We start from the raw sequence: 15,000 nt of genomic DNA, 5'->3' as shown, positions 1-15,000 counted from the left end.
TGAAATATAAAAAATCTGGGACGTATAAATTTTCGTGCTATTTTGCCAGATTTCATGCAATTTTACAAATTCTCGTATTATTTTACGAATGTTGGTGTAATTTTGCCATTTTGTCGATTTTCGTTGCATCTTTCCAATGTTCGTACCTTTTGGCCAATGTTCGTGACATTTGGCCAATATTCGTACTATTTGGCCAATGTTCCAAAACATAACCACCTACCAACTTCGTTGGCGGAGGTAACTAATGATATCTTTCAGTAGGACTCGAGACACTTTCTATATCAAGTATTGTTGAAACTTGGCCCTTGTTGTTAAGTAGTTGGAACTTACGAATATCAGGTTTTTTTTTTTTTTTTTTTTTTTGTGCCATGATCTTTTTAAATCAATTTCTAAATATTTTACCATTTAGTTTCTTACTCGTTAACCACAGTTCAACAATGCACACAGTAACAATTGCAATAGCGCGCTCTCTCTCTCTCTCTCTCTCTCTCTCTCTCTCTCTCTCTCTCTCTCTCTCTCTCTCTCTCTCTCATATCGTAACCTATATTTCCTAATAAAACTAAGAGCTTTTATCCATACATATCTCTGTATCTCCTTCAAGCATAGACTCCTTTAATTAAGGACTGGAACGTCCCCTGCTCGGGGTTTTTAACTTGAGTCTGGACTAAAATGACTTCTAGAAGGGCTAGAAACACGTTCTCTGGATCAAAATGGGGGTTTTTGAGGATGGTGAGTTCAATAGTAACATTTTCAACACCACCTGGGGTCATCTTCAAGGTCTAAAGGTCATTTATCAAGGTCAAATTTGTGAATTTTGGTCATTTTTGCTCGTTTTTTGTGTGTAACTCAAGTGTCGTGTACTGCTAATCACCTCCTTCCCCCTCCGGGGTTGTCTGAGATATTGGGGGGGTTACCTGGTGTGTCCTGGGCCGGAAGGGGGGGGGGGGGTTGTAGACAGTGTTGCTAACGTTTCAAGAGTCGTCACCCAGCGTTTTTTTAAATTCATACAAAATGTATATTCTGTTTTTTTTTTTTTTTTTCGAAATATGTAGTCATAAATTTTAAGAACGGATTGTCAGTAAACAACCATTTAAAATGTTATGGTATTTTTACTAATATACAGCGAACACCGTCCAAAATATTATTTTACGTATATTTAAGTTCTATTTTCATTTAGTGCAATTCTTTTCATTATATTCTGGCTCGTCTGTGCATATTTAACTTGTGCATTTATCTAAAAAAAGACCAGGCTAACTACATCCTGTAGACACCACTAAATTTGGTTAAAACTTACTTTCGTTATGTGATAGGCTAATTCGGCTTTAAGAATCTCTCTCTCTCTCTCTCTCTCTCTCTCTCTCTCTCTCTCTCTCTCTCTCTCTCTCTCTCGGAGAACCTCCCTGCCTTTCGATCTGCTGGATTGGGATTCGAGATCCGCTCTCTCTCTCTCTCTCTCTCTCTCTCTCTCTCTCTCTCTCTCTCTCTCTCTCTCTCTCTCTCTCTCGGAGAACCTCCCTGCCTTTCGATCTGCTGGATTGGGATTCGAGATCCGCTCTCTCTCTCTCTCTCTCTCTCTCTCTCTCTCCTCTCTCTCTCTCTCTCTCTCTCTCTCTCTCTCTGAGAACCTCCCTGCCTTTCGATCTGCTGGATTGGGATTCGAGATCCGCTGAAGTACGATAATTTCTTGCAGTGTCTGCAAGCTAACCATTCTTATGAGCTAATGGACCCCATAAGTCTACCTGCTGAGCAGCCATTGCCTTGCCCTCTCTGATCCTAGAGTGGGTGGAGAGGGGTCCTGGGTGCTGATCATATCATGAGCAACCTCTAAACCAGTTGCCGTTGTTGTAGGGCTTGGTGAAAGGAAGTTAGATTTCGAAGTTATAGGGACTTTGCACACCTCAGATTTTGTTGATTCGCTAGATTTCGCCATAGAAAGTTTCAATCTCAAATATTTGAAGAATTATATGCTGTAGTCGATATCAATTATCAAATTTACCTTACCGTAACTCAGAAAACAAGAAACCAATTGAATTTCCTTGAAAAAAAAAAACTGAAATCATTATTAGTTTTCATGTTAAGTGAGATATGCATTGAAAATTTGCTGATCATAATCAGCTCCATATTTGTTGATACTAATTATGTTTTTTTTCTCTTTTGCAGATGGTGTGATTGAACAGGTAAGAGGGTATTACCGAGACTTTAAAAAGCTAGGACATTTTTAGATTAAACCCCAAGTCTTTAATGGTGGTCCCCCAGGAGACATGAAGTAGATGTAAAAACAAGTTTGCATCTCATTTATTAATACATCTTGAATTCTGCAAATCTAAATATCCTTCTGTGTCTCCTGGCTGGTGACGTCTGCATGTGGAAACCTGGCGGTGGTACATATTAAAGGATTTCGGGTCCTTTAATGTAACACAAGCATGTGGCATCAGTACTGACTGGTTGGTTGCGTAGATTTCAATACTTCTCTTGTAACGTAAGACTTTTAGATTCAATTATAATAGGTCTTTGTATTTTAGTTACTTTGTTTCACTAGTATCAAAGTGTTTACTGGAGAAGTCACTGCTGTGGTGAGGCACCTCAGTGGGGTGTTGGGCTTACCCGGCTGACGTTCTGGTGAGTATCTATTCTGATAAAACAATAGCAATGCAGAGTATAGTGGAAGTCTCTGCTTGGCTGAAGTCAATCTTCGACCAAGGGCCCCACTTTTGGGGAATTTTTTCCCCATATCAGGGATTATTTTTGTGGTTCAAGGTATAGAAACTGACGTTTTTCTCACGTTTTTTAAAATTGTGAAAACTTTTGGTGGCGATGGTGTCGCAAAACACTGTTTAATTACCTGTGCTAACAAAGTTGGAAGGAGGTTAAATCATACCCACTGTTTGTGTGTTTGCTCGTGTGTGTTTTGTTTGTTTGTTGGTACCAGCTTCATAACACAATTCTAATCTTAGATCAATGAAACTTGCAGGGATTAAATGTTATGTAAAAAGCTGTAAATTTTTAAAGTCAATGGTCAAGGTCACGGTCAAGCAAAATGTCCGGGTCACGTAATCAGCCATAGGTTTGGACATCGTTAATGCGTTTTCTATTGGCTAGAAGACGAATTGTTTTAACAACTGGTAACTGATAGTTTAGGCATTTTAATCTTTAAAGAAAATTATATCTTAATTTACCGTGGAGCGCCATCGTAAGAAAAATTATATACATGGATGATAAATTAATTACGTAAATAATATATTCCCAATGTTAGATTGAATAAGTGGAAATAGAAAGATGGGGATACGGAAAATACCGAAAATTCAACAACACAGGCAAATGGTAGTTTATACCCACAGAGTAACTTGCTTGAGGGTACACTCAACTACACTATTTCATCTTATTTCTCTCTTTTTTTTTTTTTTGAGTTTTTATAGTTTTTTATATGAAAGATTTATTTCAAAGTTGTTACTGTTCTTTAAATATTTTACTTTTGATTGTTTATTACTTTGCCTGTAGTTTATTTCCTTTTTCCCTTTCCGCACAGGGCTATTTTCCCCTGTAGGGAGCCCTTGGGATTATAGCATTCTGCTTTTCCAACTAGGGTTATAGTCTAGCTAATAATAATAATAATAATAATAATAATAATAATAATAATAATAATAACTAGCGTATTAAATCAGTTAAAGAAGCCACCCTTTTCGAGTTTCACTTAATACATTAACATATAAAATCTACATAAAACAATTTTGCATTTCCAAATTTTTCCCCAAATTTTCGTAATGCATTCCATAAAAAACTATAGTTTATTTAAAAGATAAACACTCATATTATAACACGCTAACAATCTACCCATATTCGAGCTCCCAGTTACATCGATTTCATGAGAATTAAAAATTGTCTGACGTATTTTTGGTTTATACTGATAAGATAATCGAAATATCAGTTCGAGACATGAAAGAAAATATGAATAAAGAATAAATTATATAATTAAATTACTCGGTCTGAGATGAAATAGCAATCAGATTGGTAAGTGTTACGTGTTGGCATACTGACTGGATATTGCAAAGGAAAATAGCACAGTGAGGAAATGAAAGTACTTAATGTAAAGCGTGGCATACTAACGAGGTATTGCAAAGTATGACCTATTATTATTATTATTATCAAGCCAAGCTATAACCCTAGTTGGAAAAGCAAAATTCTATAAGCCCAAGGGCTCCAGCAGGGAAATATAACCCAGTAAGGAAAGGAAATAAGGAAATAAATAAACTACAAGAGAAGTAATATACAATCAAAATAAGATATTTTAAGAGCATTAATAACATTAAATTGAATTTTCTATATATAAACTATAAAAAAAAAAAAAGAGGAAGAGAAATAAGATAGCAGCGTTCCCAAGTGTACCCTAAAGCAAGAGAACTCTAATAAAAAACAGTGGAAGGTGTGTCATACTGACTAGTTAATAAAAGGTTTAGCTATCACCCCCACCTAAAATCACCCCCATCACCCCTTCAAGATCTAAATCACCCCCTTGAATTTATAGATCACCCCTTAAGATCTAAGTCACCCAACATCGGCAGAGTTTATTTTCTTATCCAATTTTTCTATTTTCCGGATAATTCTCTTCTCTAGAGCGCTGCAATCGGCCAGCAGACTTGAAAAATTCATCAGTCAGGTGAATGACAAGATCGGGAAGACTTTTCAATTATATTCTCACAAAATACAAGTAAAACTTTTGGTACAAAATAGTAAAAACTACGACGTGTTTCGAGGATAAGTCCTTCCTCGTCTTCAGGTAGAGAGTGAGGTGGATGCTGCAGTCGGGTGGTATACATACCCAGGATCAGGATTACAGGTGAGGGGGCTCGAATTTTCATTGGTTTCCATTGGTTGATCGGAGCTGCTATGGTATGGTGTCTGGTGTACGACGATCTTGGCCGGGAATACCAGTCTGTGACGTCAGCGGGGGACCTGAATTTTGATTGGCTGAGGCGCGCTCTGAGCTGGAGCTGGTATGGTATGGTGTCTGGTGTACGACGATCTTGGCCGGGAATACCAGTCTGTGACGTCATCGGGGACCTGAATTTTGATTGGCTGAGGCGTGGTCTGAGCTGGCTCAGAGCGCGCCTCAGCCAATCAAAATTCAGGTCCCCCGCTGACGTCACAGACTGGTATTCCCGGCCAAGATCGTCGTACACCAGACACCATACCATAGCAGCTCCGATCAACCAATGAAAACCAATGAAAATTCGAGCCCCCTCACCTGTAATCCTGATCCTGGGTATGTATACCACTGTAGCGGGATGTATACAAAACACAACCCCCACACCCTTGATCACTCTTACTTCCAAAATATCCCACAACACAAACTTTCCCCTTACTTTACTTTAAACTAGACTCTTGGACAGAAGGAAAATGAAAACAAAACATAGCCTTAAAACTATATTAACGCAACCAAAAACAGAACACATATCATTAAACTGACTTAACACTAGAACAAATCACTTATCACCAAACCATCCACCATATGCCATAACCCAGGAACAATCACAATTTATCATAAATTCAATAGACAAAAAAAACACTCAAAATTCGCTGTATATATCGGTGCGTGATGGTACCGAAAACTCGCCAACAATCGGAAAAACAATATCCTTTTAATGTACCCAACACCGTCAGTCCACGCACAGTACCAAAAGCACACTTAAGACTAAATAAATTACTTAATACTAAACACCAATCATATTCTGCAACACAAAAAATTAATGCCAAACCAAGAGAACCTCTTGGTTCACACGCAACAGTCCTTAAGCAAGTTGTAGCCTACTGGCACTGGCCAACACTATCGTACGGCCAATTCGACTATGCAATCTTATGCGGTGGTCGTCGTTATCAATTGTCGTGAGAGAAATCCGTATTTTATAGCCGGGTCATCAACGTTCAAAAATTCTGTATTTCAGCAGTCTATTCCTATATTCATTGTCCGGTCCGGGTCGTCATCATCAAGCTAATCATATACAATATACACACGGCTGGCAAACACCACCTTCCAGGCCAAACTAAAACTCCAAGGAGTATAAAGGAATCCAAAGGAGGAACTACGGCCTGCAATAAAAAAGAAAAAAACGCTTACGAAAACTCCTAACTAAACTAAACTATCGTACTATAATCAAAGATAAACAATAAACTTTCTATCACTCATGAACGCGCCTAACAAAAATAAATAAAAACAGTACTTACTCAGAATATAAAAAAAAGCTTCACAGCCGGCTTTCGAAGAGCAAAAAAAATACACAGCCGACTCCTTCTATCGTTTGATATCCAATGCTTTCGCCCAAGACATTCATCATCACCCTATCCTAGCTAAAAAGTAAACAAACAACCTCAATTATACCAACAATCTTTCCAACTTCAAACAATCATTCGCTAATTACCCTTTCCTCAGCGCGCACCGCGGACACACAAAACACGCACACACAAACGCACATACACACATACTCTCTTGCGCACGCGCGATCTAACAAAACGAAGCAAATGAAATTCTCTCTCTCTCTCTGACGAAACTAAAGCAAATAAACACGCTTCTTTCTTTCTTGCGGTTTGACAAACTTAAGTAAATAAACACTCGCTCACACACACACACACACACACTCTCTCTCTCTCTCTCTCTCTCTAATGACAAAGCTAAAGCAAATAAAATGTCTCTATTTAACAATACTAAAACAACTCTCTCTCTCTCTCTCTCTCTCTCTCTCTCTCTCTCTCTCTCTCTCTCTCTCTCTCTCTCTGTGTGACAAAACTAAAGCCAATACTGTAAACACTCTCTCTCTCTCTCTCTCTCTCTCTCCTCTCTCTCTCTCTCTCTCTCTCTCTGACAAAACTTAAATAAACACACTCACACACTCTCTCTCTCTCTCTCTCTCTCTCTCTCTCTCTCTCTCTCGATTTGGCAAACAAAAATAAATTAAATTAAAATTAATCCTCCACATTCCTCCCCCCTTACTTTGCCAAATCCTCACACAACACTTACCTATTTTCTTATTACCCAGTCGCAGTCTGGAACAGGGCCTCGGCTTCGAGTAACTGGGCCTTCATATACCTGCACTCTCTCATTCACTTCTTCCATGTCGTTTTCATTCAACGTACTATTACTATTCCCGTCTATGCTCTGCTCGTCTAAGATATCATGCACTATTTCATCTACCTCAGTTTCATCTGGCCCGAAAATCCCACTAATTTCTGTCAACAATTCATCCATTACATCTAAACCATTTTCTACTTTAACAAAAGAATCATTCATACTGCTTATCATTCTCCTATCTTTCATTCTCGTGTCCGTCATACGTTCTCTTGCCTCATCTAACGAAAAACCACACACACTATAAGTATCATTCATACTCATCCAAGTTTCATCTGTATTAATACATTTATCTTCCATACTCACCTGTACATTTACACCCTTGTCCTGCTTATTCTGATTCCCGCCTACAACTACAAAATTTTCCCGCCTTTTATCCCCAGTAAAATTCTCAGACTTCTTTTTCCTTCCATACTCTACTAACACCAATTGCTTATCTTCTAAACCTAATGCCTCACACATACTCGGTTCATACTTGTTCGTTTTTAGCCATTTAGTCATACCATTCTCCTGAATATATCTAGGTACCTCCTTCCATTTCCGCAACTGATTGTGGTGTGCCCTAACCTTTTCCACACTACCATCCACACTTACTTTACCTAAAACATAACTCAACCCACTAGAACCAACATCTAACACCTCATATGGACCTTCAAACTTATCACGTACCTTATTGACATTCATTCTTCCCTTTTCAATTACTTCTTTTAACACTTTCTCTCCCACTTTGTAGCTTTCAAATCTCTCATTTGCTTTCTTCCAAACATCTCTATCATTCTCGGACACACTCAATCTCGGTCTTACTATCTTTTCAAAATTCAACACAAACTTACACGGAGACATACCAGTACTCTTGTGCACCGTCGCATTATACGCCCACAACGCACGCCCAACATATAAATCCCAATCATTATCACTTGTACTCATCATCCGCAAAATTTCTGTCAAGGTTCTTACCGTCCTTTCAGCCAAACCATTCGCACTTGGCATATACGGAGTCGAATACACATGTTCAATGCCCCATTCTCTCAACATCTGCTCAAACTCCCATCCAACAAACTCCGGACCATTGTCACTTAACATTTTTGCAGGCTTACACACACTCATCGGCAACATCACTTGACTTACCATTCTCGCTACAGTCTCACTTCTTTTATTCTTGATGGGTACGGCATACGCAAACTTGCTCATATGATCAACCATGACAATCATTCCCACATGTCTTCTCGCAGTCACAGGCAACGAAACACAATCAATCACAAACATCTCAAATGGCTCTTTCATACGTAACCTCAAAATAGGCGGACTTGCTTGCATGCTCTGATATTTTCCCTTCTGACAATCCTCACAAGTAGTCGCTACATCCCTACAAATTTGACTCAACCCAGGCGTAAACAACCTCTCTCGCATGCATTCCCACAATTTATTCTTCCCCATATGCCCATACCTGTCATGCACTACCATACACATACTTACAGCTGCATGCATTGGGAATACAGGAACATATATATCTTCATCCATTCCCCTATGCAAAAAATACACAATATTCTTACAAACAATAAATCTTTTAACAACTTTCTTATACGCTTCCAAATCACACGGCCATTCTTCCACCCTAATACCATTTAAAATACATTCACGTAACCTATTTATTTCGAAACATTCACCTTGCATTTCTTCCACCTCTTCTTTGCTTAACAAATCATCTTCACTCTTTGCAATATCAATCATGCCAACAAAATTCGCCATGAATACACTATTATCCTCGATTACTATTACCTTACAGCCATTCTTTGAAAGCAAACCCTTACCAACATCAACTGACACATGGTGCAACCTCAAAAAATCTATTCCCATCAAAAAACAACTAGGCATTTCATTCTCTCCCATTACAATAAAATTATGTTCCACTTCCATACTCCCTAGTTTCACCTTCAACCTCACTTCTTCCCAAACAAGTAAACTTCCCTGACCTATTCCATGAATTCTCACACTCGTACACTGTCTTTTCACTTCCCAATTGTACCTCTCAATTTCCCTGATAACCGACTCATTTACTAATGACACTTGAGCACCCGTATCAATTAAACTACAATATTCATTCTCATTTATATTCACATACGTCATCATCCTTCCTTTTACACCATGCATACATACATTTACTCTCCTTTCAATTCTGTCACTCACTTCACCAATATGTTCATCATCATGTTCACTGTCCTCTATACCCCCATATCTTAGATTAAGGTCACTTGCACCATTATCCTTCTCACTCAACAATTTGCAACATTCCTCCTTACATTGAATCCTCAAAATATATTCCCTATCATTCTCCTTACATGCCCTATATTCCATCGGTCTATTCCATCCAAAATACAAATACACAGTTACACCATACAACCTACTTACCGCCATTAATATCTTTGATAATACTCCCCCTTCTAGTACAGTACTCTCCTCCTCATATACCATTTCTTTTGACACTTCATTCATCACCCTTCTTTTAAGCTCGCTTACGCTACCTGGTATTTCCGTATCTAACCCCTCTTGTATTAACTTACTTAAACCCATTAGGATACACTTATATACCATATCTTCCCCTTCACAACTCTGCTCCACAACTAAACCTTCAGGCAACCTTTCAGAATTCAGATTACTCTCTTTATCTTCCATCCTCCCATGCATCCTCGACATCGCATCTGCTATCACATTCTTATTTCCCGGTACATATTCTAACCTAAAATCAAATTCATTCAAATCCTCTATGGTCCTAGCAACCCTTGCATTCACACACTCTTTCCTTATCATATACACTAGGGGCTGATGGTCAGTACGCACAATGAATTTTACACCATACAAAAATACTTTCAATGCTTTCACACAAAATCGTATTGCAGCCAATTCCCTGTCAATCGTCGAATACTTCCGCTCAGCTTTATTAAACGCTTTACTAACATACGCTATTACTCTCAATTGCTCTTCTCCATTTACTCTCTGCATTTGAACCAAACAACCACCCATACTCACCCCACTCGCATCCGTATACAACTCTAGCATACTCGCATTTTCACTGTAGTCTGGAAATGCCAAAGTGACGTCTTTCGCGGCCTCTTCCTTCAACCTTTCAAACGCTTCTATCATCCGATCATCCCATTTTAATTTTGTACTATTCCTTTTACCCGTCCATTCATTCAAAGGCTTCCCTATACCTGAACAATCTCTAACAAACTTGCGACCAAACTCAACCAAACCAAGAAAACCTCGCAACTCACGCACAGTCCGGGGACGTGGAAATTCTCGCACCTTATTCACAAACTTGTCACTCTTCCTTATACCAGATTCACCCACTACATGCCCAAGAAATTCCACCTCCCTGGACAACCATGTACACTTCTCAAGCTTAATTTTCACACCAACTTCAATTAACCGCATCAACACTGCCTCAAGCAACCGCATATGTTCCTCAACAGTCTCGCTCGCAATCAGAATATCATCTATAAAAACAGTCACCTTCTGTCGATCGAAACCAGCCAATACAACATTCATCGCTCTTTGGAAGGCAGCAGGCGCATTAGCAAGACCAAAACTCAACCTTTTAAATTGAAAGTGACAATTCGTACTTGAAAATGCGGTAATGGGCCTGCTCCCCTCTGCTAGAGGCATCTGATAATAGCCCCTCACCAAATCTAATTTAGTAAAAACTTTCATTCCATGCATCTTATAAACACAATCAGACACCACATTCATTGGAAAACGTTCTTTAACAGTCACCTCATTCACCTTCCTATAATCAATACACATGCGTAAACTTCCATCAGGCTTTCGTACAGGGACAATAGGGCTATTCCAGGCACTCTCACTCCTTTCTATTACACCCATACGCTCTAATTCCTGACACTGCTCCTCTATCTCCTTGGCAATAGGCGGAGAAAAATGCCTGGGACGCTGATATATGGGGGTATCATCACTGAGAACTATTCTAAATTCTGGCAGGTCTGACCCCCCACAATCATCGTCACCGAGACTCATAACTCTCCGCTTATCCCATAACATCTTAAGCAATCGTTCCCTTTCGACCTCACTTACACACTCATCTAACTTAATTCTTCCTTTCAACGTATCGTAATCCCAATCGTCATCGTTCTTTACCTTACCAGACATCACCTGTCTCGCCTTAACATATCTTCCATCCTCTACATTAATCAGTGTATACATACATCCCATGCAATCGCCCTCACGTATTCCACGTACTCTCTTCCTCCTAACACTCGGCAACAACCTTACATACACCTTGGGTTCCTGCATATTCATAACACCATCATATACATACGCACTCGTTTTCACCAAATTACCTGCTTCCATACCTTCCACTACATATTCATCCTTGTCACTATTTGAAATTCCCAGACTGCTCGGCCATGCAACTTTTACACTAATCACCTCACCTTTCTTACCCGATAACTTTACACTTTCCTTTGCTACCAACGGCACTCCCTTCCACACCTTCGTACTCACTCTGCCGTCTTCCTTTAAATAAAATTCCCCACAAATATTACCTTTAACCTTTATTTCAATCATATTCACACTTGGATGTACAATCATACCACATTTTTTCAGAAATTTATACCCAAGCAGTACGTCATATTTCTCATTCGCTCCCTCAACCACGTAAAAATCATTATCCTCCATCATCAGCCCCCCAATCATAACATTTTCCCGCAACTTCCCTTGCACAGGCATACGCAAATTACCAATACCTTTTACTTCACCCTTACATCCCGTAAATTCACAAACCTCTTTTACCTTATCATATGCATTCCTAAACATTAAATTGTCACCACAACCAGTATCAATCAAACCAACCAACTCTACACCATTAAAAATCATTTTCACACTCATGCAATCATGTGCTCTTTCTCCCATCACATCTTCATGCAATAAACCCTCACGAACATGCATCACATTCACTCCCCACACACACGAGGACTCACCCAGCTGAACCCTCTGATTAATTAGTTTCCCGAACATCCTGGCTGACTTGATCCCTTCTTCCTACATACCCTAGCTACATGCCCATCTGCACCACATTCAGTACACTTACCCCGCGGCTCCTTGCACATTCTAGCATAATGACCATCCTTACCACAATTACCACAAATTACATTCATACGATTATTACGGCATCCACTCGCTATGTGTCCAGTCATACCACACCGATAACACTTAACCACTTTCTCTTTCTTACAGTCGCTAATACGATGCCCTGTCTCTCCACACCCGAAACATGCTCCTAATGCCCATCTACACTCGTTCTTTTTATGTCCTACCTTCCCACACCTATAACACCTCTCTTCACAGATACCACTACCTAACCTAACTTGCTGCGTACTAGCACTTCTATCTTTCCAAACTTGATTTCCCTGTCTAAACCCGTCATTTCTCGCCATGGGTATTCCTACATTACTCACCCTAACACTTCTATCTACTACACTATCAGCTGCCCTCATTGGCCCTCTCATAACAGCATCTCTAAAACTACCAAATTCTGGCACACATTCCTCCATTCCAGTTCTTACACTCACAGATTTACTTTCTTTCATACACCTATCCAACTCGTAATCCTCAACTATCTCTAAAATATCATCCCAAGTCAATCTCTCTCTAGTCCACCTCATTTTCTCCTTCCGTTTCAAATTAATAAACTCGCACACACTCTCTGGTACTGTACCCAAAAACTTCTTCATTAGTTCCTTATTTTCATTTATTCCTTCGTCCCCATACTTCTTTCTAGCCAATGTTTCTAACCGACATACATACATCGAGATTGCTTCACCCACCTTCATTCGTGCTTCATCAAAATCATTTTTTCGCTTATACCTAACACTACCTTTCATACGTTTTACCTGTTCAATTATCCTATTCTTTACACTTTCATACTCAACCTCTCCTACACTCATTATCACCCCATACATCGTCAACAAATATCCTGACAAAAATTCTCCCAACTCCCTAGCCCAAACTCTCTTACTATCCCCATACTTAGCCTGACAAAACTTTTCATATTCCCTAAAGAAGTCATATACATTCCTACTGCTATGTTCATTAAACCTTTCACACCTAGGAACCTCTCTCATAAACACTGTCTTACAAACTTCCTCTACTTCATTCTCACTACTATCTTCACTGTCTACTCCCTTCTTGTTGCCTTCTTCTTCATTTGAATACAATGAATCTAGTTCTACACTCAAAGTCCTATCTTTAACTATTCCCTTCTTACCCTTTTTCTTACTTACCACCTTCACCCAATCATGATCATCCTCACTCACACCCTGACCTTTCTTCTTTTCTTTCTTCACATTATCTTTACCTTTCTTCTCAGTCTTCCTATCACCCTTCGTTCCAATCTTACTATGTCTAGGCCCTTTACTTTCAATATCACTATCACTACCTTCCCCATTATCACTTACCCTATCCTCTTCCACCATCAACCCGTTACCAGAAGCAGAAGCCACTCCTCCGACTGCACCTTCACCTATGACCGTTTTCATCATCCCCATTACTTGCCCCATCATAGCTTCCATTCGTTTCTCATTTTCTCGCATCCTCATCTCAACACCCTCTTCCACTCTCTCTACAGTTCCCTTTAACTCCCTAAGCTCCTTCTGCATCGCCGCATTCTCCCAGTTCAACCTCTCATTCTCTACTAGCAACCTCTCTTTCTCAACTATCCACATCTGCTCCCGTTCTTTATAATGCCGCAATTCCTCCTCCAAAGCCTCGTATTTACCTTCCATTTTTCTTCAACCTTAACCCTAATTCCGTCCTTCGTCAAAGAGTCCAGCTTCAATCCCACCTCTCAAGTCCCTGTTCGGGCGCCAAATTTATGTAGCGGGATGTATACAAAACACAACCCCCACACCCTTGATCACTCTTACTTCCAAAATATCCCACAACACAAACTTTCCCCTTACTTTACTTTAAACTAGACTCTTGGACAGAAGGAAAATGAAAACAAAACATAGCCTTAAAACTATATTAACGCAACCAAAAACAGAACACATATCATTAAACTGACTTAACACTAGAACAAATCACTTATCACCAAACCATCCACCATATGCCATAACCCAGGAACAATCACAATTTATCATAAATTCAATAGACAAAAAAAACACTCAAAATTCGCTGTATATATCGGTGCGTGATGGTACCGAAAACTCGCCAACAATCGGAAAAACAATATCCTTTTAATGTACCCAACACCGTCAGTCCACGCACAGTACCAAAAGCACACTTAAGACTAAATAAATTACTTAATACTAAACACCAATCATATTCTGCAACACAAAAAATTAATGCCAAACCAAGAGAACCTCTTGGTTCACACGCAACAGTCCTTAAGCAAGTTGTAGCCTACTGGCACTGGCCAACACTATCGTACGGCCAATTCGACTATGCAATCTTATGCGGTGGTCGTCGTTATCAATTGTCGTGAGAGAAATCCGTATTTTATAGCCGGGTCATCAACGTTCAAAAATTCTGTATTTCAGCAGTCTATTCCTATATTCATTGTCCGGTCCGGGTCGTCATCATCAAGCTAATCATATACAATATACACACGGCTGGCAAACACCACCTTCCAGGCCAAACTAAAACTCCAAGGAGTATAAAGGAATCCAAAGGAGGAACTACGGCCTGCAATAAAAAAGAAAAAAACGCTTACGAAAACTCCTAACTAAACTAAACTATCGTACTATAATCAAAGATAAACAATAAACTTTCTATCACTCATGAACGCGCCTAACAAAAATAAATAAAAACAGTACTTACTCAGAATATAAAAAAAAGCTTCACAGCCGGCTTTCGAAGAGCAAAAAAAATAC

The 15,000-nt window shown here is 39.4% G+C and overlaps 1 long non-coding RNA gene across 2 annotated transcripts in view; it reads left to right on the top strand.

The window, feature by feature from the left end:
- Positions 1-15,000, top strand: part of LOC137628360 (uncharacterized) — a 60,831-nt gene that overhangs the window by 4,091 nt on the left and 41,740 nt on the right. For both annotated transcript variants that reach the window (XR_011041348.1, XR_011041347.1), the window contains exon 2: positions 2,161-2,177. This is a non-coding gene — a long non-coding RNA (uncharacterized lncRNA). The remainder of the gene's footprint in view (positions 1-2,160; positions 2,178-15,000) is intronic.

The sequence above is a fragment of the Palaemon carinicauda genome, chromosome 36 (genome assembly GCF_036898095.1).
Source record: "Palaemon carinicauda isolate YSFRI2023 chromosome 36, ASM3689809v2, whole genome shotgun sequence".
NCBI lineage: Eukaryota > Metazoa > Arthropoda > Malacostraca > Decapoda > Palaemonidae > Palaemon > Palaemon carinicauda.
Note: the sequence above shows the minus strand (reverse complement) of the source record. Positions and strands in the feature narration are given on the sequence as shown.